We start from the raw sequence: 27,694 nt of genomic DNA, 5'->3' as shown, positions 1-27,694 counted from the left end.
TGGCCCAGCTCTGGCCCACACAATCAGGTTTTGCTTGGCCCACATGCCGCAGTGAATTACAGTACATGACTGGACCAAATCTGGCTTCCAGACAAGGGCCAAACACAGACCATATCTGGGCCAAGTCTCAGCCACGTTAATAACTCATAACTGGGCCTGAACTGGGCCAGATAGGTTGGTGTGTCACGATTGCAATGAAATTGATAAACCCATGGAGTGATGCGCTTTAGGCACACTATGGGCACGCTTTTTCTCAAAGTGACCTGATTGGTAGAAATTTTTTTCTTTACTCAAAAATGATTTTAGTGTATTTTAAATGTGGGTCAAGACGGGCCAAACTCACATGGCCCACTTATAAAATTTTTAAATCTGGGCCAAATACTACGTTTTTCATCTGGCCCAAATCTTGTGTGCCGCCTTAAAACGGTGCCACCTCTGCCAAACCCGGGCCATGTTTGGCCCACATGCTGTATGCCAGTGCCGGATGAATGCCTGCTGTGCCAGCTTTTTGCCAAAACTGGGCCAGAATTCTTTGCTACTAGGGAAGTGGCCCATATTCGTATGCTATCTGCGGTGGCACCCTGCGTAGTCTTCTGCTGCTGTAGCCCATCTGCCTCAAGGCTGGAGGTGTTGTGTGTTCAGAGATGCTCTTCTGCAGACCTCGGTTGTATCGAGTGCTTATTAGAGTTACTGTTGCCTTTCTATCAGCTTGAACCAGTCTGGCCATTCTCCTCTGACCTCTTGCATCAACAAGGCATTTGCGCCTACAGAACTGCCACTCACTGGATATTTCCCCTTATTTGGACCATTCTTTAAACCCTAGAGATGGTTGTGCATGAAAATCCCAGTAGATCAGCACTGAAATACTCAGACCTGCGCATATGCCACTAACAGCCATGCCACATTCAAAGTCTCTTTTCTTCCCCATTCTGATGCTCAGTTTGAACTGCAGCAGATCGTCTTGACCAGGCCTACATGCCTAAATGCATTGAGTTGCTGCCAGTGCCATCTGATTGGGTGATTAGAAATCTGCATTACCGAGCAGTCGGACAGGTGTACCTAATAAAGTGGCCGGTGAGTATACTTTAAAACAAGAGTTTGGTCACCTAACATCTTTAGGAATCGAAATATACTACATTTAAATTCAAACAACTTAATAAGATAAAACAATGATAAACTTTTAACTGCATTAGACTTTAATCCTACATTAGATTAGTTCTGGTTTTGGCTTTGGTTCTGACCACTCTAATGCATATGCACTAGTACATTATTGTGAAGCATCCTACAGAAATAAGCATACATTAAAAAGTGGGGTCTATAAATAAATATCAGCCTGTATATGAATTAAACCCACGTCTGCATGTTAATGATCAGGATGTGTTGTTTGTCTTGAGCAGAAGCAGTGGGTCGGCGCGGCTCTAGATTGGGGCCTTCAGGAGTGATTTTTCTCTTTTATGTTTCTTTTATGGCTGGATTATGACTGTAGGAGATGATGAGCGACTTTATTGCTTTCCACTTCACAGGCAATAAGAGACGAGCTGAATCTGATCTTCAGACAGAGCGCGGATCAAACTAACCAGCATAATATTAGCAGATGAGTGATATTTATCAGACATCAGATGTGGTAAAACACAAGTCCCTTTCATTAAAACAAAGAAGATCACTGATTATTGAAGTGCATTTAAATAGAAAATACTATATCCTTGATTTCCTGTGGATGAATCTTATGTTTAATTCAGCATATAATTATAAAAAGTCTTGTCGCCTATTCAAGTATTAGGAACAGTACATAATAACTGGACTTGTAGTTGATCATTTGGTGTCAGAAGTGGCTTATATCAAAAGCAAAGGCCTCTACATTACGCTTATATTACCGAAATAACATATGACCATGCCTTGATTATTACTGATTTAATTAGGACAGTAAGGTCTGACTTTGCTTAAAAGTCTGGTCACTGAACAGAAATAATGTCCAGTATAGAATATAAAGTCATGCTGCAGTGGAAACAGAATGGATATTGTGTCTGACATCATCATGATCTTGGAGGACTGCATCCATACATCTCTGCAATGACTCAAATCACTGATTAAAGTCATCTGGAATGACAAAGAAAGCGTTCTTGCAGGACTCCCAGAGTTCATTAGGATTCTTTGGGTTCATCTTTAAAGCCACCTCGTTCATCTTACCCCAGACAGGCTCAATAATGTTTATATCTGGTGACTGGGCTGGCCAATCCTGGAGCACCTTGACATTCTTTGCTTTCAGGAGCTTTGATGTGGAGGCTGAAGTATGAGCAGGAGCGCTATCCTGCTGGAGAACTTGCCCTCTCTTGTAGTTTGTAATGTAATGGGCAGGACAAATGTCGTGATACTTCAGGCTGTTGATGTTGCCATCCACCCAGCAGATCTCTCGCATGCCCATTGGCACCCCCAGAAAATATTCTTAGGGGTGGCCAGATGAGGCAACACCAAATCTTAGGGTGGCACACACAAAAAGAGAATGAATGCAGTGTAATGTTATATTTTTGTTTCTGGTGAATGAAATAATATGGTTTGATAAATTTAATAAATTACGCTTAAAGTATATCTGAAAACCAAATAAAAATCAATGTTATGTTTAAAAACATTTTTCAGGTCAGTTATTTTTGCACACACTTCTATGGTGTGCCAGCCTGATCTCACGAGGAAACGTAAATATTTTACGTTTTGTTAGTTTAGTGGCTAATTCAGACGAATTCAGTCGTACGAAAATGTACGATCTTAAAAAGGAGGCGTGGAACCCAACCCCACCCCTAACCCCAATCATCATTGGTTGATGAGCCAATCGCACTAAATTGTACAAACTAGATCGTATGAATACATACGAATTAGCCACTAAATCAAAAAGTTACGAATTGCCCTGAGATTGCCTTGGGTTTACAGTATATGCCATGTCTAAAATGAATGAATTAATGAAACAGACGATTGAACAAACTGATTAAAAGGCCATACTATATACACACACTCACTATTCACCTTATTCTTAGCTGACGAGCGGGCGCTGCCATTTGAATCTTTTTGTCTCGCGACTTCCGGTCACATTCACTTCCATTCATTTTTTGACGTTAACAACTGCTCGTTACGCTGCTTGATGTTGCAATTTAATATTTTCTTATTATATTATGCTACTTGGTCTGTGTAGTCATGCAAACATTTGTTTGTTGAGCAAGTAGTTTGGCCATTTTCTGCCGTTTATTATTCCTAGTCATTTCTCCTATAGGCGACTGAATCGGAAGTTCTAAGACAATCGCGAAAACAGGCGCACTTCCGCATTTTAGAATAAGGTCAATACAGACCCTAATAAAATCATTTATCCATATTCCTCTTTAAGCCACAATATCAATACAGCTTCTTCTATTGATGTACTTTTTTGCAAAACACATCCACAGAATAGTCGAGAATTTTGACCCTTTTAAGTCAACCAGCAAAAAAATGAAGGTTTGTTTATTTATTTTCTTTAGATTTGTGGTTTTCCATTGAATTAAACAATTTTTCCTTTCCTCAATAAAAAGTGTACAATCTTGTGAACCTAAAGTCATGTTTCATCTCTCGTCATTAAACATTACTAAACAAATTATGCTATAAAAACATAACTTAATTTTTTCTAAGAATGTACCACGAACATGAAATTGTTGTGGTAAAGTCAGCTTATCTGCTGTGGTTAAAGGCGTCAGCGGTTCATCCCCGAGGGGCAGCCAGATAATTTTATTGGCTGCATTTTATTTATTTATTTAATTATTGTAAATTTACGTAATTGCATTTAAATTCATTATATCTGAGCAAAATCATAGTGTTGTGGTCAGAGTTTACACAGAGGTTGCCCCTGTGCATGCCCCATACTGAATATAACCCCAAACCATGATTTTTCCTTCTCCAAACTTGACGGATTTTTTGCGAGAATCTTGGCTCTATGAAGGTTCCAGTAAGTCTTCTGCAGTATTTGTGATGATTGGGATGCAGTTCAACAGATGATTCATCAGAAAAATCCACCTTGTGACACTTTTCCAAATGATCAACTAGAAGTCGTTTTTATTTGTTGCTATTTAAAATAGGATCCACCACAAGACTTTTGTCAGGTAGTGTATGTAGCTATTCTTCCTGGAGTCCAACAAGTAAAAAGACAAATTTACATTAAAACCAAACCCCCCCACCCCCCCCAAAAAAAATCACATTAAAATAAAACATTAGAAACAATGCCAAAAATGTGTTATAACGACAAATTTACAATAAACCATATCTATATCCGTAACTGTATTTGTAACATAGTCTTTATTAATCTGGGGTCACCAAAGTGGAATGAACCACCAACTTATCCAGCATATGCCCTTCAAGCTGCAACCCATCACTGGAAAACATCCATACACACTCATTCACACACATACACGACGGACAATTTAGCCTACCCAATTCCCCTACAGTACATGTTTGGACTGTGGGGGAAACCAGAGCACCCGGAAGAAACCCACACCAACATGGGGAGAAGAACATGCAAACTCTACACGCCAACAAACCCGCATGAGTGAATGTAGGTCAACGCTTTGTCTTGTTCAGCTACAAAATGTAATGAAATGTAAAACATATTGACAATAAAGTTGATTTACTGCAGAAAAAAATAGGACTCAAGATGGAAAATTTACTAGAATAACCACGATTAAACTATGGATAAAATGTGTGTTTACTGTGGTAATTCATTTATTTAAGACAATGATGTAGTAATTTATAGTAAATTCTGATGTATGATACTGTAGCTAAATATTTGTATTTTCTAATATCCTTTTTTAATAAATGCTTCTGCAGGGCATATCATTATACTATATCTATAATATATCCATAGTGAACTGTCATAATCACAGTAATATACTTCTGTTATTTGTAGTAAACCATATAGTTTTCGTTAGCTGCGTGCCTTGAGTTTCACACATTTACAGTAGGCCAAGTCTCTCTCTCTCTCTCTCTCTCTCTCTCTCTCTCTCTCTCTCTCTTATTTCATATTTCTCTGCAGAAACTCAAACTGTAGTTTTACAATGTATAATCCACAGCTACCGATTTTCCCGGTCGCCTCGAGGTCGTGTCGCAATATCTCTCCATCTGTTGCTGAAAAACAACACTGCTTCAGGTGCTTTTCAGAAAAACAAACAAATCAAAATGCCTTCAGGAACCACCGGCAGGAGCATTCCCGGTATCCTGATGCCTCGTGAAAATGACGGAGCTGCCGAGAAACCCGTCCTGACACCGCATTCATCAGCGCGTCTGTGGCCGCCGCTGGGGCGCTGCTCTCGGCCGCCGGAAAGAGGCGCTACTGCTCCTCGCTGGAGAACCAGAGACTGGTCTCTATGTGCAGGATTTGGCCTCAGCGAGTCGGGTGGCGCTTAGGTTGAGCTGTGAACGGTGCTTTGATGCTGCTGGGAAGCGCTTTCTTTTTTAAAGAACAGATGAATTTGATCCTGCTTATGAAAGCGGCCTTGAATGAAGACAAGAGGAGACAGGAGAGGCGGCCGGAGGAAAAGCTGAGTCCCGGCGGTCACAGGAGCAGAGCAGTCCGGTGATGACGACTATGATGATGACGATGATGAGGGACATAAACAGTGGCTGAACCCCCCCAGCTGAGGGCATGCACGCAGGTTCATAAACTAAAGAACCAGTTTCTTTCCTTGGAAAGTAGCCCACCATACAGACTTTGCACTAGCCCTCCTTAATTATAAGCCCCTACTATACCCCCCCCCCCCCCCCCAAGTTCTTTTTAACGGAGAGATTTTTTTCAAACACATTTCTAAATATAATGGTTTTAATAACTCACTTATAATATGGTGGTTCATTCCGCTGTGGCAACCTCTAAAATAGAGACTAAGCTGAACGAAAAAGAATGAATGAATTTCTAATAACTGATTTTTTATCAGGATATCTGGGGGCCCCCAATAAACACCTATTAACTATATATAACGTTGTTTATCTGTCATATTTTGTATGGTCAGAGTCAAATAAAATTAACAATTAAATATTAATTAATATAAAATAAATAATTTAAATAATGTAATGTTACGTAATAAGTATTATAAAATAATATTATTACATCTGCACAAATTTGTCCACCACCCCTAGTCATGGAGCAGTCCAGCAGTTAAATTCATATATATATATTAGTATTATAAGACATTTATCATTACAATTTATTATTTCATTATTATTTTTATTATTATTATAGTGTTTTTTATTTAGTGTTTATTTTTATAGTTGTTAGCAGGGCCAGAATAAGAGTTCATTGGAACACACACACACACACATTTTCTCCCACGCAACAAGCCTTCCTTTCGAGACTTTCGCTGGATTAATGTCGAGTACACAGTAAAAATTATCTGTAAATTAACAGTTTTCCATATTTTGTGATTCATGTTTTTATTTTTATTATTATTTATGTATTTATTCATTTATATTGTCTGGACTGGTGTTGTATATTATGCTGCAAAAACTTTGTAATAAACTGTCAGTGCATTTTCCGCTATTTTACAGATTCATCTATCTATAGCCTATATTATTTCTTAAACCTTATATTATTTCAAAAGTCCACAGAGCAGAGATTAAGGTCCCATAATGTAATCCACAACCATAAATAAACAGCAAACACATATGGAAACTGTTAACATATTTTTAAGGTGTAGCCTTGCCAGGAAGTTATAAGTGTGCAATACACAGGCTTAGCCCTATAGCCGTGTTACATGGCCTTTTATATAAGTAAAATCAATTTAGTTCAGCTGGACATCTTACTACAGATATGAGGGAGGCGCAGCGCTTCTTCCAAGCAGCAGCTGCAGGAGTGACGAGAATGATGCAAGTGTCGGATCCAACAGCCAAAGAGAACGATGATCTTGAGTTTTTTCATTTAAAATAACTGTTTAATATACATCATGCACTAAATTTACGTATCATTTGAACCACATACTAGGATCATGCAGACTGTTACCAGCAAGTCCAGAATCCAGGGTCTTTCATGGTATGGGGTTGTGTCAGTGCCCTCATCAAAAGGATAGAGGTAAAGTTGGTTTTATATTTGCAAATTTGGACTTTTCCCTTAATAATATAACTTCATGGAAGTATTATTTGCAAGCTCTAAATAGCGAAATCAAATTAGCAGCCAATGACTATCAAAGTACAACATTGTTCACATTCAAATAAACAGTGTTATTGTTGTTTTCAAGTCATACTTGCATGCTAATTCCAATCGAATATTTAAAGTAACACGATAAACAATATAGAGACTTTCAAATGAACAAATGTGTGAATATAAAACCAACTTTACCACTATCATCAAAGGTAACTTGCACTTCTGTGATGCAACAAATGCTGAAAAGTACAGAGCTTTTGCAGCACAATATGCTACCTTCTTTTCTAGAGACGCCCATGCATTACTCGACTGGCCTGCCTGCAGTCCCGACCTGTCTCCAATAGAAAATGCGTTGCGCATTTTGAAGAAAAAAAAAAAAAAAAAAAAAAAAAAAAATCGCAAAATGCAACAACGAAGCCCCCGTTGTAACGCAGGGTCTGACACAGAGGGATCCATTTGCAGTACATTTATTAAACACAGTTTAATAACAAACACACAGTGTGCACTAGTGCATGAACTCACATGAATCACAGGCTTATAAGGTTGATAGGCTGGCAGCTGGCGTTCGTAAGTCAGTGTAACAGGCTTGGGTCAGAGGCAGGCAGCGTGGATCAAGATCGGTAATACAGTTCCAGGTTCAAGGCAGGCGGCAGGCAAGACAAGGTCGAGGAACAATCCGGGTTGGCAACAGGAGATCAGGCAAGGATGAATAATGCTCAGAAAAGTCAGCAAGGCAGAACAAGACTTCTCAATGAAGTGTGAGTGAGCTGCTTATATGTGTGTGTGTTTGTGATAAGGAAACGAGTCTCAGGTGTGGTGTAATCAGTGTCCTGAATGGGTGTGGATGATGTAATGTTCAATCCGCTTGTTAAGTGGTGACGTGTTTGTGACGTATGTAATACTGTTTCCGGGTCCAAGCCGCCATTCAGTTGAGTGGAGAAATCCTTCGTTTATGATCACGTTTTATTCCTATCACACATTAAAGTTAATTTTAAATAAAATCATAGTGTACACAACCATCTCTGGGCTTGCTGCATAACAAATACCAAAAATTTAACAATTAAAAAAAAAATGTATCACTTTCTGGCCATCGGATATTAGGCATGGACATATAAACTGCGATCGTGATTTTCGAAAGTATTAAATCGCTTTGTAAACGTTTATTATTACCATTTCATGAGTCTCCCCATTCAGTTGAATTGAGCGCTTGGACCCGGAAGCCGCTTCGCATGACGTCACACTTAACAAGCAGATAGTCTGGTGATGATGGCCTCTGCTGGCCAGCGAGGGGAATGACTGGGACCGAGTCGGTGACACCCTTACTGTTGCCCACCTCAGGGCCGGAGTGGGACTCCTTTTCAGCCCTGGAGTTTCAAGCCTCAGACCGGCCCACCTCAGTTCATTTCCAATTCAGTTTCTAATTACACTATCACGTCTTTTTTTGAGAAAACAGCTGCTTTAGAACTTCAAATGTTCAACAACCCTAACAGTATTATTTCTTAACAATAAAAATGAAAAAAAAAAACTACTCAGACGAGGATCTAACCCAGGTCCGCAGTGTCGTAACCTTACGTGCTACCCACTGGACCACAACAGCTATGCATTAAAAGGTGGCTCGTCTGAGTTATATCATCATTAACCAGGCTGTGAGAAAATAGATAAAAAGAGCAGAGCTGCGGTAAAATAATCAATAAGAAGACTGTGGTCAAGTAAAAAAAAATAATTAATTTAAAAAGTGTGACTGCTGAGAGCAACAGATTCTGGAGCTAGGGACACCAGCCCTCGCGGCCAAAAAACGGACCGGCCCACCAGGAATTCACCCGGTCCTCCCTATTAGCCAATCAAGGCCTGGCCCACCTTAAGACTTGTTTGCAGGAAGAATGGGGCAAAATTACACCTGAAACACTTTATCACTTGGTGTCTTCAGTCCCTAAATGTCTTGTCACACTTTTTTTTTTAATGTGTTGCCAAACCAAAATTGGAATGTGTGTTCACGAGGAACACATTAAATAATGTTTAAAGTAAAGGTAAATTTAGAAATAGACTGTACCAACTTTTTCTGATTTGGGGTTGTGTTTTTAAAAATTAGGACTGGGACAATTTTAAAATATCTACACAATAAGTTTAAAATGTAATGATAAATACCATATTGAGTGCAAGAAATGTCATATAATTTTCATATTGTTTCAAAAAAATAATAATAGTAATATCATCATCATCATACATTTATTAGTGCAAAATGGCACTTTTATTAATTTTGTTACAAATTATAAGAAACGTATTGCGTTTTTGTTTTCTGCAATAGCAAATAAAGGTCAAGTACATATTTCTCTCATTTATGATTGTTGTTTTTCATTTTCTTTAAGGCTTAGTCCCTCAAATAATCATGGGTTTCCACAGCGGAATGAACCGCCAACTTATCCAGCATTTGCTTTATGTAGCGAATGGCTTTCCAGCCACAACTCAAGTACTGGGAGACACCTATACACAATCATTCACCCACAAACACTACGGAGAATTTAGCTTATTCAATTACCCTATAGCACATGTCTTTGGACTTGTTGGGCAAACCGGAGCACCCGGAGGAAACCCCCGCCAACACGGGGAGAACATGCAAACACCACACAGCAATGGCAACTGACCCAGCTGAGGCTCGAACCAGCGACCTTCTTGAGGATTTAAATGAAAAAATTTCAACATGTATAAAAAACAATCAATCTATAACAAAAAAAAAACTTGTACACCCCTTAATGTTAATAATTATAATCCACAGAGACATAAAACTTCCTGCAGTCAATGAAACAATAACAATTTAGTCTCTTTGTCCAGTCCAGAGTGACTCTGTCAGTCATCAGTGAATAAATGAGCTGTTATCATGTTGAGAAAGCAGGCGCGGATGCAGACGGGTGTTATCAAGGAGGATGATGAATGGCCGAGCGCTGGCAGACTGGCGTGAGCACAGGGTGGCAGATGGAGCTCGGGTCAGAGGGATGAAGACAGAGGCCACGTCCTTCAGCTACCGGTGAAAAAACACACACAAAACACACTCTGAGTCACTGTGTGGCCTGTGGGATTCGCAAATGCCACTGTATGCTACCGCTAATCAAGACCTTAGCCTCTTGTAAGCTTGTGGTGTTTCTAAACATGAATGTTGTAATGAATTTTTAACAATAGATGACGTCAGCTAGCCGATATGCCCTTTTTAGTGTAATATTTAGTGTAATAGCAAAAATTGGGTCATTTCCCATGATGCTGTGTCCAGTGAAAACAAGTCTCAGATTTAGATGATTGAATCAACATGTTTAAACTAAACAATTACTAATTTAGGCTTTCTTGTCAGGTTGAATAGTTCAATTAATGATTCACTGATTCAAGTGATTTGGTCAGAGTAAGTAACCAGCAAATAACTCACTGATTCAAATGAACTGAGAGCGAGCTTTCAGTCATTGACTCAGTGATTCAAATGATCCAGTCAGAGCAAGTAACCAGTAAATAACTCACTGATTCAGATCATCTGTTGAGAGCAAGCTTCTAGTCAGTGACTCAGTGATTCAAGGGATCTAGTCAGAGTAAGTAACCTGTAAATGACTCATGATTTAAAAAATTGGTTGAGAGCGAGCTTCCAGTCAGTGACTCAGTGATTCAACTGATCTAGTCAGAGCAAGTTACCAGTAAATGACTCACTGATTCAAATCATCTGTTAAGAGTGAGCTTCCAGTCAGTAACTTACCTATTTAAATGATCCAGTCAAAGCAAGTTATCAGTAAATGACTAACTGATTCAAATCATCTGTTGAGAGTGATCGAGCTTCCAGTTAGGGAATTACCGATTCAAATGATCTGGTCAGAGCAAGTAACCACTAAACGATTCACTGATTCAAATGATCTGTTGAGAGTGAGCTTCTAGTCAGTGACTCACTGATTCATATGATTCAGTCAGAGTAACCAGTAAATGACTCACTGATTCAAACTATCTGTTGAGAGCGATCGAGCTTCCAGCCTGTAACTTGCTGATTCAAACTATCCATTCAGAGTAAATAATCAGTAAATGACTCACTGATTATCTGAAAATGACTCACTGATTCAAACCATCTGTTGAGAGCAATCTAGTCAGTGACTCACTGATTCATATGATTCATTTTTATAAAATAACTAGTAAATGACTCAGATTAAAATCATTTGATGAGAGAGAACTTCCAGTCATTGATTCACCGATTCAAATGATCCTTTCCAAGCAAGTAACTAGTAAATGACTCATTGATTCAGATCATCTGTTGATCAGCATCCAGTTAGTGACTCACTGATTCATATGATTCAGACTTACAAAGTAACTGGTAAATGAATGATTCAGATCATCTGTTGAGACTGAGTTTTCAGTCAGTGACTCACTGATTCAAGTGATTTAGTCGGAGCAAGTAACCAGTAAATGACTCACTGATTCAAAAAATTTGTTGAGAGCAAACTTCCAGTACATGACTCACTGATTCAAATGATTTGGTAAGCAAGTCTCCGCTCAGCGATTTACTGATTCAAGTGATCTGGCCAGAGCAATTCTCCAGTTAATGATTCACGGATTCAGATGGTCAAATCAGTGCAACAGATTCAGATCATCTGTTGAGAGCGAGCTTCCAGTCAGTAAATGAGTTAATTAGAAACATTAGCAGGCACTCTATAGATCCAAATATTAGGATTGGCCAATCAAGACAATGATCATTTACATATAGATGTCTTAAAACCGCCGCAGCAAAAAACGGAAAAGCGAATCCAAAAGTGTGAAGCCTTTATAAATGAACTTCAGGAAAACAAATGTTTATTGATTATTTTTGCATTTGCTGGAGCAGAGATTGCGCTCTTCATGCAACATTTGTTCCGTTAGATGGTTTTTAAATGGAAGTACTTGAGAAGATAAAAGATTTTCTTTCGTCCATGTCATTATGATGATCTGCAATGCAATTTAAGACGAAAATCAAATTCGTTTAGCTTCAGAAACCGCTGCGATGGACTGCGCCAGCCTGCTGTTTGATCTCATGTAATTATTACAGCTCGTATATTAGCCTCGAATGATATTTTCCATAATTTCACAAGCAGGTTTATTGCAATCAATTAAGAATAACAACAATAGTGCTTCTGTTGAGACGGCAGAGTGGCATCGCCGCCCTTGAAAGCCAATATTTCACAGCGCCATTACGATATTTCCAATTTTCCTCCTAATGCTAAATCAATATCCACACATGAATGGCCACGCGTACATACTAAGACGCATTAAGCAGCCGAACGCAATAAATTTTAGCTTATTCCAGACAGACGGCTTTTGGAGAACATGAGCAATTTGAGCCTCTTTGAGTCAGACATTAAATCTAATGTTTATTTTCAGCCGTATTTCCATCTCTCACATGCTAATGGCTGCGCACAATCTCTCACATATCTCTGGCTGTTTTATTCTCGGACAAAGGAAACAGTTTAATGGGAAACAGATTTATCCTACTTCACTGGGAAACTCTTCACGTTTTAAAGGCGCATTTAGTAGCTTGGTGTTCATTCAAAATAGTTTGGGTCGACTGTGGTTCACTGCTTTGGTTGTGTACTAAAAAATAGAGCTTTCTGTGTTGTCATTCCCCTGACAAGTGGCGGTTTTGATAAGCTTCATGACAAACTGTAAGAAAAATTATGAGGACCCTGCTGAAAAATCCAGCTTAAACCAGCCTAGGATGGTTGGCTGGTTTTAGCTGGTCAACCAGCCTGGTTTTAGAGAGGTTTTGGCCACTTCCACGCTGGTTTCCAGCTATTTCCAGCCTGGTTTTAGCTGGTCAGGCTGTAAAGTGACCAGCTAAAGCCATCTAAAACCAGCTTGACCATCCTAGTTTAAGCTGGACATAGCTGGTTTTAACTGGTCACCCAGCCTGATTTTAGAGGGGTTTTGGCCCCTTCCAGGCTAGTTTCCACCTTTTCCAGCCTGGTTTTAGCTGCTCAGGCTGGAAAGTGACCAGCTAAAGCCATCTAAAACCAGCTCGACCATCCTAATTTAAGCTGGACATAGCTGGTTTTGGCTGGGCTCCCAATCTGGCTAGGCTGGTCAAGCTGGTTTTAGCTGGTCATCTTCCAGCTAAAAACCAGGCTGGACATAGCTGGAAACCAGCCTGGAAGTGGCCAAAACCTCTCTAAAAGGCTGGTTTAAGCTGGATTTTTCAGCAGGGGATGTAGAACAGGGATCACCAAACTTGTTCCTGGAGGACCGGTTTCCTGCAGATTTTAGCTCCATCCCTAATCAAACATCTGAACAAGCTAATCAACGTCTTACTACAGTAGGTATAGTTAAAACACCCAGTCAGGTGTGTTGAGGCAAGTTGGAGCTAAACCCTGCAGGGCACCTGACCTCCGAGAATGAGATTGGTGACCACTGATGTATAAGATATCAATGAAGATGTTCATTCAGCTTAGCAGTCGCAAAGTACATGGTAGTTCCCTGAGTTCAGCAGAGTCAAAATAAACCCTAGGGTTGTCAAAATTAATTAATTTATAGATGAGCTGCAAAGCAAACAGGATCAGTTTAGTATCAGTTCAGTAATAATCATAACCAGATGTTATAAACTGACGTCATTCATCAAATAAATGTAATAGCTTACTTTGACGACGGAGGAGACCGCAAGCAATTAAAATGCTCCAACTACTTAAAAACTACTACTAAAAAGCAGATAACGGTGACTCGCTGATTGTGAGTTTGCCTTTCACTAACAAGGAAGTAGGTACATCAGAACCTAGCCCCCTGTGTCTCTCTGTGGCCCCTTTGACCTGCTGGCGTGTTCGTGAGGTAACATTTTATGTCTTTGGACTGTGGGGGAAACCGAAGCACCCAGAGGAAACCCATGGGAACGCAGGGAGAGCATGCAAACTCCACACAGAAACGCCAACTGACCCAGTCGAGGTTCGAACCAGCGACCTTCTTGCTGTGAGGCGACAGCACTACCTACTGTGCCACTGCATCGCCACAAATAATATATAAATTTAAATATATTTATAAATGAGACATTTTGATACAGGAATTATTGTATTGCTAAGTAAAATATCAAATTGTTTGTGGAAAGCATCGTCAATAAACCGAACCATTAGACCAGTGTAGGTTCACACTCCTAATGTACCCTAAACATTCTTAAAATCAAACATTTTGTAAAGTTTATTTATAAACTAATTTCGAGAGGATCACGTGCTTATGATTGCTTGAAGCTGGTCCTGCATTATCCAATGTATGATTTACCAATTAGACCAATCCTGAGCCACTATGAATACCCTAAGTTCCATATCACAACCATCTTCGTTTTGAAGAATCCCCCCTTCTACCCCTACTCCTTTCCTAAATGGGCGGCCCAGTGGTTAGCACTGTTGCCTCACAGCACGAACGTCACTGGTAGGATTGGGCGATGTCGACCAATTTGGCATTGAGCAATGGACGATGGCATCGTCATCATGTAGGGTAGGGGATGTTGTCTAAAGAGGGAGGAGGGATCCGGGGGTAAAAAGGGTGCGCGACTTATTTGAGGACCTGCAGGGAGACGCGGGATTTCCGGGAGCCACTGTGTGTGGCTGTGTCTGTGTGTGTGTGTGGTCACGTGATGTGCCTTTTCAGGGGATGGAGGGCTGTTCAGAAATGCTAGGTAAAACGGTGTGGATGTGGATCATTATAGTTCTAAAATGCCATTTTAACACTAAAACATATTAGGGTAAATGGGGCCTGAGTGTGTATTTTTCATGAGTGGGTTTGCGATGGAGGCGGGGCGATGGATCGCGATGCCGGCTCAGCATTGTGTTGTCTATTGGTCATCGGCGAAGCACGATTGCATCGTCTGTCAGCCCAACCCTAGTCACTGGTTCTAGTCCTTACCAAGCCAGCTGACGTTTCTGTTTCCCCGGTTTCCTCTAACCGTCCAAAAACATGCAACTTAAGTTAATTGACTAATCCAAATTGGCACCATAGACATGCTCCTAGTAAGTATCTCTTAAGAGCAATCACTATCTGTTTTTTCCATAGCTGCCACAAAAACGAAATTCACACAGTATGTCCAATATTATTTTTTCTTCTGGAGAAAGTCCTTTTTCTTTTATTTCGACTAGAATAAAATCAGTTTTAAAATCTTTTAAACCATATTAAGGTCAATATTATTAGCCTCCTCGTGTAATATTTGTTTTTCAATTGCCTACAGAACAAACCATCATCATACAATAACTTGCCTAATTACCCTAACCTGCCTAGTTAACCTAAGTAACCTAGTTAAGCCTTTAAATTGCACTTAAATACCAGTATCTTGAAAAATATCTAGCAAAATATTATGCACTCTTGTTATGGCAAAGATAAAAGAAATCAGTTATTAGAAATGAGTTATTAAAACTATTATCTTTAGAAATAAAAAAAGTCTTCGAGGGAGGGTTAATAATTTCAACTCTACATGCCAAAAAAATACACATTTTTGTTTTTCTAACTTTGAATAAAACCTTCAAATTGCTTTGCGCTGCATGAATATGTCTGCAAGCATCCTGAAAGCAGTGACCGCGAGCAATGAGCGCCGGTGTCCAGACTCTCCTTTTGAGCTCTCGATTCATTTCCATGGCGCTCAGGATTAATTTCCACCGTGCTCCGCTGCGTGGAGACGGCCCAGCTGAGGAACAGATGAATCATGGACTTAACAGGTGCTCAGACGCTCAGCAGGCCGCAAACTTCGACGGATCAAAGCACGACTGCAGAAACCGCAAGCTCCTGTAATTGCGTACATTGAGCTGGCGAGTCGGCCGGTCCAGGTGCTGTTTGAACAGGTGCATTTGCATGTCACTATACAGATGGCAAAGGCCTTCACACCTCCAGTGCAATTTACCCACACTGTGACCTGCCACTGTTCTGTCTGCGTAAACAGAGCAAACGCTGCCAGACACCCCTTTGCTGGCTTGCGCTTTTGTTTTTCCCAATCTTAAAGGACACTTATGGTGCAAAATAAACTTTTGGAAGCTGCTTGGACAGAACTGTGTGCAGATAGTCTCCACTACACTTCCTAATCTGTAATTGCCTCTCTGAATATCACACTAACTGTACAAAAAAATAAAATAAAATAAAATAAAAATAAAAAAATACTAATACTACTAATACTTCCCTTCTTAGACTTTACAGACCTGAAACTTGCTTATAGCACTTATTCATTGTTGCTCTTGGTTGTGTAAATTGCTTCCTTGTCCTCATTTGTAAGTCGCTTTGGATAAAAGCGTCTGCTAAATGACTAAATGTAAATGTAAATGTAGATATAGTGTGTCCACTGTCATATTGGAGTGAAACAACAAGTCTCTTTTTTATTTCCCTTTAAAATAAGATCCAAATCCTAGTCATTTTGAGGACCAACGTGGTATAGTCAACATAGGCCTATTCTGAAAACCTAGCCCTATATACATTTCTGGAGATCGCGAGTTATGTAGCCAGAAGTATATATGGCTGCATTTTCTTTAAATCGAATGCTGCGGGTGGTATGATGCCCTTACTTTTCACACTTACCAGTTGACCACTTACCTTCATATGGACGGCTTTCACGCTGTTACCAGTTTGTCCAGTTAGCTTGCCATGTACATTGCCGGACTTGAGACGCAGAGAGGAATTGACCATGATGACCATGTCTGGAAAAGAATGGTTCCAGAAAGCAGGTAAGACAAAAACTGAATCCAAAAAATTAAATATACAAATAAATAACAGAGTGAGAATGTGGTAAAATCTGAAAACGTGGTAAAAATCTGGCAAATGTTTTTCTTTTTTTGGATTGCTATTTAAATTGTGGGTTGGGTTTAGGGAAGTGGGGGGTCGGGTCAATCAGTGATTTTGAAAACACTATCGGTTGAGTTTAGGGATGGAGGAGGGAGAGTCGGATATCACACAGACATGAAGGAAGCAGATCTCATGTAACGTTTGTGAGGATTACTACAGTAAGAACCACTGATTATTTGATGTATTTGTTGTGGAGTTAATTCAAGCCTTTCTGCAAGGATGAGTCACACACAGTCAAACACAGCGCACATGTGTAACTTTTGCACTGTTTTTGCACACCAATGTGACAGGCAACAGGTTAATATTCACTGCTGGATATTGGTACTGAGACGTGGCTGTGCTGAAAGGTGTTAAAATCGTTGTAATTGATTATAAGCATGCACTGATTTAAACTGGTGTTAACCATGTAAAACTCATTCTTGATCACATTTCATGAAAATTGATGATCAGAGAGCTAAACAGATCCTTTAATCCCGGTTGCTTTGTCCTATCTTGTTGATATGGTTTTATGCGTTACTTCGGAGACATGTTATTACGCAGCAGTCAATCAGTGTCAATTCAGTGGGTGGGGAAAAACTACACTCCTACGTCAAGTTGCGGTCAGCCTCAAAATAGGAGGGATTTGGATCCTATTTTTAATTTCAGGAAATAAAAATAAGACTTTTATTGTTTATATCACCCCAATATGACTGTGGGCACACTATTTTTAATCATTTATTATGATTTTTTTTTTCCAAAAAAACAAAACACATCTCAATTTTTCAAAAAGTTGGAACAGTAAAGTAATTACCTCTATGTAATGCAGCCATATGTTAACAGTGTCCAGAAGTTCCGTCAACTTCTCTGGGCTCGGAGGCATCTGGGATGGACCGTCACACAGTGGAAACATGAACTGTGGTCAGATAAATCAGTATTTTCAGCCTGAACTCACAAGGAAACGTATTTTACATTTTGTCAGTTTAGTGGAAGTCGTATGAGTTCAGTCGTATGAAAATGTACGAATTTAAAAAGGAGGCATGCAACCTAACCCCAATCGTCATTGGGTGATGAGCAAAGCGTACTAAATTGTACGAATTAGATCGTACAAATTCATACGAATTAGCCACTAAATCAAAAAAGTTACGAATTGCCGTGATATTGCGTTGGTATATATATTTTTTTCTTTGGAGAAATGGGCACAAAACCACATTCTGCACACATGACAAAGTCCTGGCTGTGGAGGAAGAGGATACAGGTACTTGACTGGCTTGCCTGCAGTCCCGACATGTCTCCAATAGAGAGTGTGTTGTGAATTTTGAAGAGCAAAATGTGAAGACCTAGTCCCAACACAAATCGATTAAATTAGCTAACTTGTTTTTATAAATTTAAGTTGTTTTCCCAGTCCTGGGTTGTGGCTAAAAGGGCATCCACTGCATAAAACATAGGCCAACATATGTAAAACCTATGAGTAGTTAGCGGTTCATTCCACTGTGATAAATCAGGGACTAAGTCGAAGAAAAAGGAATGAATTGAAGTAGACTGAACATAAAAAAATTAAGTTGTCCTCCCAAAAAAATTAATAATTGTGCTGTTTCAGCTTCATTCATTCATTTTCCTTCAGCTGAGACCCTTATTTCATCAGGGCTCTCCACAGCGGTGAACCGACAACTTATCTAGGATATCTTTTATGCAGCGAATGCCCTTTCAGTGGCAACTTGGCACTGGGAAACACCCATACACACTCATTCACACATACACTAAGGCAATTTAGTTTATTCAGTTAACCCAGGGGTGCTCAATCCTGTTCCTAGAGATCTACCTTCCAGCAGATTTCAGTTGCAACCCTTATCAAACACGCCTGTCTGTAATTATCAAGTGGATTTCAGGTATTAATTCATTGGTTCAGGTGGGTTTGATCAGGGTAAGAGCTAAACTGTACAGGAAGGTAGATCTCCAGGAACAGGATCGACCACCCCTGATTTAACCTATATCGCATATCTTTGGACTTGTGGGGGAAACCAGAGCACCCGGAGGAAACCCATGCCAACATGAGGAGAACATGCAAACTCCATACAGAAATGCCAACTGATGCAGCTGGGACTCAAACCAGAGACCTTCTTGCTTTGAGGCGACGTGCTAACCACAGAGCCACCGTGCCGCCTTTGATTCAGCTTGATCAGCATTTTTACATGTAAAACATTTGATATTTTTAGTTATTGCTTTGAACAAATTAACTAATTATAACTATAACACCCCTAATTTATAGGAGTGAAACTCCTTAAAAATATCTCATTTGGGAGTAAATCTCCCAAACCTTTAAAGGTCTCCTGTTCTCCTGCTGAGGGCGACGCTTTAAATTTTAATGCGCAACTTTAAGAAAATAGAATTCAGTTATTTATTTATGATGGGGCCGGTTGTCCTCTGGCATTACGCTCTCCAGTACTTCCTCTTGCAGGCATGGCTGCTCATGAGCGACCGGGAGAATCCCCTGGGCCGCCGGCCATACGAGTGGAACCAAATATAAAAGACACCTCTCAGGTCAAAGTGACATCTCGAATCCTTCAGTAGCAGCCCGTGCAGTTCAGCCCTGAAAGAGTGATAAGGAAAGCCTTCGCCTCTAGAAAGCCATAAATAAAGCAGAAATATTCCCTGAGTTTTCATTTTTAAAAGCATCATCGTCACTGACATCCTTATCAACGCATTATCTCCACGCATGAGTGTTGGGGTAAAATCACGCAGCGGGTATACATGGCAAACAGATCTGTTCGGGTTACATCAAAGTGCAGATTTCTCTCATAGATCCCTCGATGATAAAGGCCTGGGGGCGCAGAGGTTCGGTGTTATGCCTGGAGAAACAGAGATAGATTGTTATTGAGTCCCTCCGCATTGATTTCACGTACGAGGGCTTTTTTTTTATGGCAAGCGGGAAAATACAATAATTGTCTTGCGGGCAGGAGTGGTATTTCAACCCTTGAGTGGCTCTTTTTTAACATTTCCCAGGCAAAGAAAATAAAATGCTGGTCACACACTGGGTGATATCAGACACATTTGAGCATTTCTCACAGTGTATCCTAACAACATACGATGCAACAAGATTCCAGTGACAAGCAGTTTGTCTGTCTGCACGATAAGCGATGCGATAGAAACATTTAAATACCATCCACTGCACTCCCAATGAAATGGCAAAGGCTTTAATTCCAATGAATACACATGAAACCTTGTTAACATTACACTGCAGATAACTCTCTGTAGTGGTGGGCAAAGTGAGGCTTCATGAAACAGTTGAAGCAAATGTGTCAGCTTCAAAACGTTTCCAAACTCGTCTCCTAGTGGTCATATTTATGTATTGCGCTGGAAAAACTTCAGCAAAGAAACAGTTAAGCAGATTGAGGTACTAAAACCCCAGAGCTGAAGCTCCATATGTAGAGCTGAAGCTCCATATAGAGATAATGGGTTGGAACCCAGGGTGATGCAGCTATACATGATAGGTTTGAGCTGCTCTGTTTTTGTAACGTGTTTTGTTTTAACGTTGATCTGACATCCGAATGAATAGTTTATGAATAAATATGTTTTGTTTTGGTCATAAAACAGGGTTGTTGCTAGATCAGATATGGCTGCGGCCAGGGCCGGAGCAAGCTGAACTGCCGCTCTAGGCAGAGGACGATCACGCCGCTTTCAACCCCAATGTAAAACCGAAAGTGACCGGTTATGAAAATGAAGTGAGGTGTCGCGGACCTTTATTCTGCCGCCCTATGCCCGGATATAACTGAGGACGTGCGGGTGCTGAGGGAGGGACGGAGGTGTCGCCGACGCTGCTCTCTCTATTCTGCCGCCCTATGCGCGGATATAACTGAGGACGCGCGGGTGCTGAGGGAGAGAGGGAGGTGTCGCTGACGCTGCCCTCTCTATTCTGTCGCCTATGCGCGAATATATCTGAGGACGCGGGTGGTGAGGGAGGTGTCGCGGACATAACTGAGGACGCCGGTGGTAAGGGGGGTGTTGCGGACGCCACCCTTTCTATACTGCTGCCCTAGGCGGCCACCTACGTCGCCTCTATGGACGCGCCGGCCCTGGCTGCGGCCGGAAGTTAACGAGAATTATTTATATTATTCATTAAATTTCCAATTTATTGTATGTTATTAACATATACCCCAACCCTAAACCCAACAATCACATCATTGTAAAAATATTGTTCATACAGTCATACAAAAATGATGCTTTATTGATCGCGTATCTGCAGCTGTCTAGACTACACCATAAAACAGTAGCATTATTAAATCCATAAAATCATAATTTCAGTATTTGTGTCAAAAGCAGCTGGGGTGGATGAGATTCATCCTGTGTATCTTAGATCTCTAGATGTTGTGGGGCTGTCGTGGCTGACACGTTTCTGCAACCTTCCATGGAGGTTGGGGACAGTACCTCTGGACTGGGCAACTGGGGTGGTGGTTCCCATTTTTAAGAAGGGGGACCGGAGGGTGTGCTCCAACAATAGGGGGATCACACTCCTCAGCCTCCTAGGGAAAGTCTATGCCAAGGTACTAGAGAGGAGGATCTGGCCAATGGTTGAACCTAGAATCCAGGAGGAACAATTCGGTTTTGTTCAGGCCGTAATACACTTGACCTGCTCTATACCCTCACCAGGGTGTTCAAGGGTTCATGGGAGTATGTCCAACCAGTCCACATGTGTTTTGTGGACTTGGAGAAGGCATTAGACTGTGTCCCTTGTGGCATTCTGTGGAGGGTGCTCAGGGAGTATGGGTTCATAGGTGCTCTGTTAAGGGCCGTCTTGTCCCTGTATGAACAGAGTAGGAGTCTGGTTCGCATTGCGGCAATAAGTCAGACTTGTTTCAGTGTATGTTGGACTCAGGCAGGGCTGCCCCTTGTCACCAATTCTGTTCATAATTTTTATGGACAGAATTTCAAGGCGCAGCCTTTGGCTGGAGGGGGTCCGGTTCGGCGACCACAGGAATTAATCTCTGTTATTCACAGACGATGTTGTTCTGTTGCTCCATCATCCAGGTGTAGTTTCTGGAGGAGTTGATGAACTGACAGAGCTGGTGCACTTCTAAAAGGATCTTGTGAACTCAGACACAGCTCCAAATGAATCAGTTTTTCAGCCTTCCTAAAGCACATTAAAACATAAAATTTATGTTAACCATTTAGCAATGAAGCTAGAACTAGTAGCCAGGCAGACAGAAGGCGTGGCCATGATGCGATTCCACATATATTGTGAAGCCGGATTTGACGCCTGAATGAAGCGAGTAAACTATATATATTTACGAGTCTGTTTACGGGTGACTAGCGCGATTTATCCGTGTGTACCTCGTCTGGTGTAATCAAAGCATTAGACTTTTCCCTGTTTTTGTTAACACTATTAGTTTGATAAAGGTAAGGTCATTAGTTTGCTGGTCTAGCTTGTCGGTATGTTTGGAATACACATTGAATCTAACATGATGCATTCATTTAATTTAATGTTTGCTAACCTACCGCAAATGCTTTCATGTTGGTCGCGATATGCTGCTTGCAACATTTTAGTTTATTACAATGATTACACTTAGCTTTGCCATCATTTTCACCACAGTCCAAAGACAATCGCTATAGGGGAATTAAATTAATTAAATTGACCATAGTGTATGGGTGTTTTCCAGTGCTAGGTTCATTCCACTGTGGCGACCCCAGATAAATAATGGGACTAAGCCAAAGGAAAATGAATGAAATAATAAGTAAATTATTGTGTGAACTAACCCTTTAAGGTATTTATACAGCCATGTACAGTTAAGGGTCAACTAAAGGTTACCTTGTAACTTGTTAGCTAAAACGTGAAATAAACAAAACTTTGCAACATTTTCATAGCATTAAGTGACCCCATTTTAATCCTCAGACTGTAATAAATGAAACCCTTGTATTAAATTATGATTGGCAAAAAAATACACTGACCAAGAATGGTCTCAGATAATGAATTACAGCAATATAAAAGAAAGTAAGTAAAGTGGGTATTATATTTCTATAATATGCATGAGTCATATCTCAGCCTCACTAGTCATAGCTTAGTGAACCCAATTAAAAAGACAAAGACCGCCTGACCGCCACAAAGCTGTGAGAATACATTAATCTTATTGTCCAGACTATCACAGTCTCAGCTGCGAGCTGACGAATGTCAAACATGTCGAGCCAATGACGACTGACGTGACGTCTGGGTCAGAAAAGGCCAGCATGCCTGTAGCACAGATGAGAAATACACCACTATAATACCTGGAGAAAACTTCTCATCGCTGCATGCAGTCATCTTTGCTTAAGACTCAGTTCTAGTGTCTGCTTTTTAACACTGGAATTGCCTTGAGGTCAATTTTGCCTGTGTTTTTGTAATGTTTATAACAGATTTTCAATAAAGGTGGTTCATTTTGGGACTAAGAATAAATGATTTTCAGTAAAATATAAAACTAGTGTTTGGCGGATTGATACTAAAAATCGATATCTTAGCATGTTTTAGAACCGATTATCTTATCAAAATATAGATATTTCAATAATTTAGAGCAAATATGTAGTTTATTGAAAATAGAAATACCGTGGAAAGTAACCACAACTACCCTAGTTTATCTGAATAATGTAAACTTAGTCGGAACTACTTGTTCTTCCGCCTGCTAAGTCATGTGCGTGTAATACGGCACTGCAGAGTACGCTAGCTAGCCACTCAGTCCGCTGGCCGTTCAGTCATGCTGTCATTGGATATGGGTGACCGCAAGCGAAGTTTTGTGTGGAGCAACTTCACTTCCATAATCTCAATCAATGCGGTTTGTGACACGTGTAACAAAACAGTGAGGTACTGTGGTAATACCACAAATCAAACACAAGTCACAAGAAGGCGGTCAGAAGAGGAGGAAAGGAGAGGCACAGGTGCTGCTAGGTTGAGACAGACATCACTTAGGCGCTGCAGACAGGCATTATCCAGGTTCAGGGGGAGAAAATGTGACAATGTGGCTGTATTTTGGGTTATTTGTGACAATGGTCAAACAAAAGAAAAAGGTAAAAAATTTTCAAGGGGACCAGATTAACATGTCACTAAACTAAAAGGTGTGAATGTTTTGTGTAAAGATGTTCAGGCAGGCGTTTTAAGGTATACATGTTTAGATGCTGTCAATAAATATGGAAGTTGGCTCATTTTTTAATGATAATTCTTAGTCAATAAACCATCAACAACAATATCCCATATTCATATTATGTCTCGAATTCAGTATAAAGTGACACTTTTTAGTACACTCAGTGATTAATTTGTCAGAGCGAAGCAGTGGCGCAGTAGGTAGTGCTGTCGCCTCATAGCAAGATGGACGCTGGTTCGAACCTCGTCTCAGTTAGCATCTCTGTGAGGAGTTTGCATGTTCTCCCTGCATTCGCGTGGGTTTCCTCCGGGTGCTCTGGTTTGCCCCACAGTCCAGAGACATGCTGCAGCTGAATTGGGTAGGCTAAATTGTCCGTAGTGTATGAGTGAATAAGTGTGACAGGCCCTGACCACAGGCCGGCCGGAAGGTGTAAAAAAGTCGTTATCATATGGACAAATCTAATGGAGGACTTGTTCCAAAGAGCCGACCCCGCAACCGTACAGGACTAAGGCTGAAGAAGAAGAAGAGGAGTAGTGATTAATTAATTAATTAATTAATTAATTTGTGAATCGCGAGGTCTCGGAACAGATCGGGGTTGGATCCGGCATACTACCCGAGGATGAGGGGGGTGATAGTGGGCCATTGGATAGCGGAGGGGTGTATGAGGTAGTTGGACGTAAGAGCCAGGGCGGGGGTTGGTTGTTGCAGACGAAAGAGAAAAGGGTTGGTGAGTCGCGGAGAAAAGTTAAAGTGAACAGCAGATGGGGGAGGAGGATAGAGGAGGTGCCGGATCAGATTTCAGAGGTGGCACAAATTAAGCCCTGAGTACACAACTTGTAACTTTAATTTCCCAAACAGTAATTTTTGGGCAAAGTATCGGATTGGTATCACCGATACGCACCTTTATTTTACTGGGTATCGGATCTGATAGGAAACTAGTGCTCTCTAACATCACTAATGAAAGCCTCCCAATCATTTATTTTTACCAAAATTGTGTAATTTGTGATCCCTTGTTAAAAATTGTTAAGAATTAAACACAAAAATAAAAAAAACAAACAAATGATCTGTGGGGTTTATTAATGTGGGGTCACCAAAGCGGAATGAACTGCCAGCATATGTTTTACGCATCCGCTGCTTTAAGCATTTCTAATACAGCGCCTATGGGCAGGAAAGTAAATTTGGTGTTGTTCTCTCTTCTGGCTACCGTTATCAGTCTCATTTTCTTTTTTCAGTAAGTCTTGATAACACCATCATGGAGTTTTTCATTTAGTAATTCAGCAAATAGGATTGTACAAAAATAATTTGTTGTACTCTCCCACTCACTACGCTCTAAGTTTACCCAACTATGACAACTTCTGCTACTGAGAAACCCAAAAAATGTGAAAGGCTTCATTCATTTAGCAACGGCGCACGCTGACGTCATCTTTAGCACTGTTTCATCACGACAGCTACTCCCTGTTGTGGTAAATAATATCACAGCAGCAACTGCATCAAGAAAGAAATCCTCCACAACTGTCAGCTAGGTGAAAGTATAAATCAAGCTTAAAAAAATAACCCAAAAAGAGCTGTAACACTGTCGAGAAGAGCTGGAAAGGGATCTCATAAAAAATACTAGAGTCAACAGGCAAGATAAAGCTGATGGTGGCTTCATTCCCAGACTCCTCTCCACCAATCAGAGGGTAGATGATTGAGCCTGATTAGCCGCAATCAAAGCTGGCGCTCAACCCTGCCTGTCTGCTGACTCTGCAATCGATGTCTGGCTTACTCTGCCTGCAAATTTGGGCCCGAACAGCATTGAGATACTATCGGCCTCCCACTGCCACAGGCTATAATCCCTCCGTGGAGGAGCACGGCATTTCCAGACTCGCTTAGGAAGCCTGAGCATCTCCCTTGAGACGGGCGCATCCCAGCAGAGACTGCAAATGGATCTAAAGAGGAATAATTCGGAATCGGCTTCTCTCGTGGGGCTTTCTTGTCGGGGCTATAAAAGCCTGACTTTTCTTTAATCAATGGCCTGACTGCAGTGATAACAGGATTAGGGGACCTGATCCAACCGAGTGTGGGCTTGAGAGGTAGAGAGGTGCTACAATACCTAGAAAGGCCAGTTTCAGTGCCAAAACGTAAAGATCAGGAGGGTCGGTGGGAAATCACATCAACAGACATAACCTTGAGAGTAAAACCAGAGTGAAGCTGATTTATTCACTATAGTAAAATATCTGTTCATCCTCAAACATGAAATGTAAATTAGGTATGAGGTCATATATCTGCTCCAGAGAGAATTTTGTTTCAGAACTAATAAAGAGGTAGCATTTGACTCACTTTTCTGGTGTATTGCCTTCTTTGTCAAGGGGTCACCACAGCTGAATGATTCACCAATTATTTCCTGCAATATCCAGTGCCTGGAAAAACCTATACAGCTTTAAAGAGTCTAGCTCCTGTTTATAACAACCTTCTGTCTCGCTACAATCCAACCCACTCTTTAAGGTCTCAAAACTCAGGGCTTCTGGTAGTACTCAGAATAGGCAAACCTACTAAAAGAGGTCAAGCCTTCTCATATATGGCACCTAAACTTTGCAATAACCTTTCTGATAATGTCAGAGGCTCAGACACAGTCTTTCAGTTCAAGCAGTAATGTAGCCTGAGAGGTATAGAGATGCTACAATACCTGGAAGGGCCAGCTCCAGTGGCAAAACGTAGAGAGACGGAGGGTCCGCGGGAAATGCAACAGATCAACAGATGTAACCTTGAGAGTAAAACCAGAGAGAAGCTGATTTATTCACTAAAACAAAATATCTGTTCATCTTACAACATCCATCAATTTTCCTTGGGCTTAATCCCTTATTTTTTAGGGGTTGCCACAGCAACCACCAACTTTTCCAGCATAAGTTTTACGCAACAGATGCCCTTTAAGCCTCAACCCAGTTCTAGGAATCACCCATAAACTCTTACAGAATGATCCATACATTTTTTCCTGCCACAAGCAGTGCTGGGAAACACCCTCTCATTCGTGCGTTCAATCACCACAGGCAATTTTGAAAGAACTATAAAAATTAGCTTCTTACCTATACAGCTTTAAATAATCTAGTTCCTGTTCATCTAACCAACTCGCTACAATCCGACCTGCTCTTAAAGATCTAAAAAACTCAGGGCTTGTGGTATTACCTTAAATAGCAAAATCTACTAAAGATAAAGATGAATTGAACTATAGATATGCTGATAAATCTGTAAATTGAAATGTATTATGTATACTAATGTATCCTTGAAATATTGGAGAGCAGAAATTTCTAGACTAATGAAAGCAGGCTTTTTGTGTAATAAAATGATCCGCTTCCTGGTTACATTCGTTTGAAGCGTTTTGGAAGTACGAGACAAAATGAAGCCGATGAGCCCTGAGCACCTGGATATGAAACCCTCCGTCTCCCCTGGCAAAGGAATCGTAAAGATAATGGAGGTAAAAATCAACTGCTCCGCTTTAATGTTTTACTCATGAGCCAGATGGAGGAACTGCAGAGGAATCATTGCCTCACCAATGAGTCACAACAACTGACTCAAAGGACAGCGAGAGGAGAAAAGTAAGAGGATGCTAAGCAAGTTTGCTAAATAAATGTAACTGGCAGCATCTGTCGGTCTGTTTTCATAGATTCACTTCACAAATTTGCACTGGTATCTATCTGTCTGTCTGTCTATT

The 27,694-nt window shown here is 40.7% G+C and overlaps 1 long non-coding RNA gene across 1 annotated transcript; it reads right to left on the bottom strand.

Moving 5' to 3' along the window:
• Positions 1–7,590: 7,590 nt before the first annotated feature.
• On the bottom strand, positions 7,591–26,749 carry LOC147831666 (uncharacterized). The gene is made up of 4 exons (XR_015522487.1): positions 26,672–26,749; positions 17,718–17,819; positions 16,679–16,782; positions 7,591–10,154 (listed from the first exon to the last, which is right to left on the bottom strand). It is a non-coding gene; the product is annotated as an uncharacterized LOC147831666 (long non-coding RNA).
• Between the last annotated feature and the right edge of the window lie 945 nt (positions 26,750–27,694).

This window comes from Danio rerio, chromosome 22, assembly GCF_052040795.2.
Source record: "Danio rerio strain M-AB ecotype USA chromosome 22, GRCz13ab, whole genome shotgun sequence".
Taxonomy (NCBI): Eukaryota; Metazoa; Chordata; class Actinopteri; order Cypriniformes; family Danionidae; genus Danio; species Danio rerio.
The sequence above is the reverse complement of the archived record's forward strand: the minus strand, read 5'-3'. Positions and strand labels throughout refer to the sequence as shown.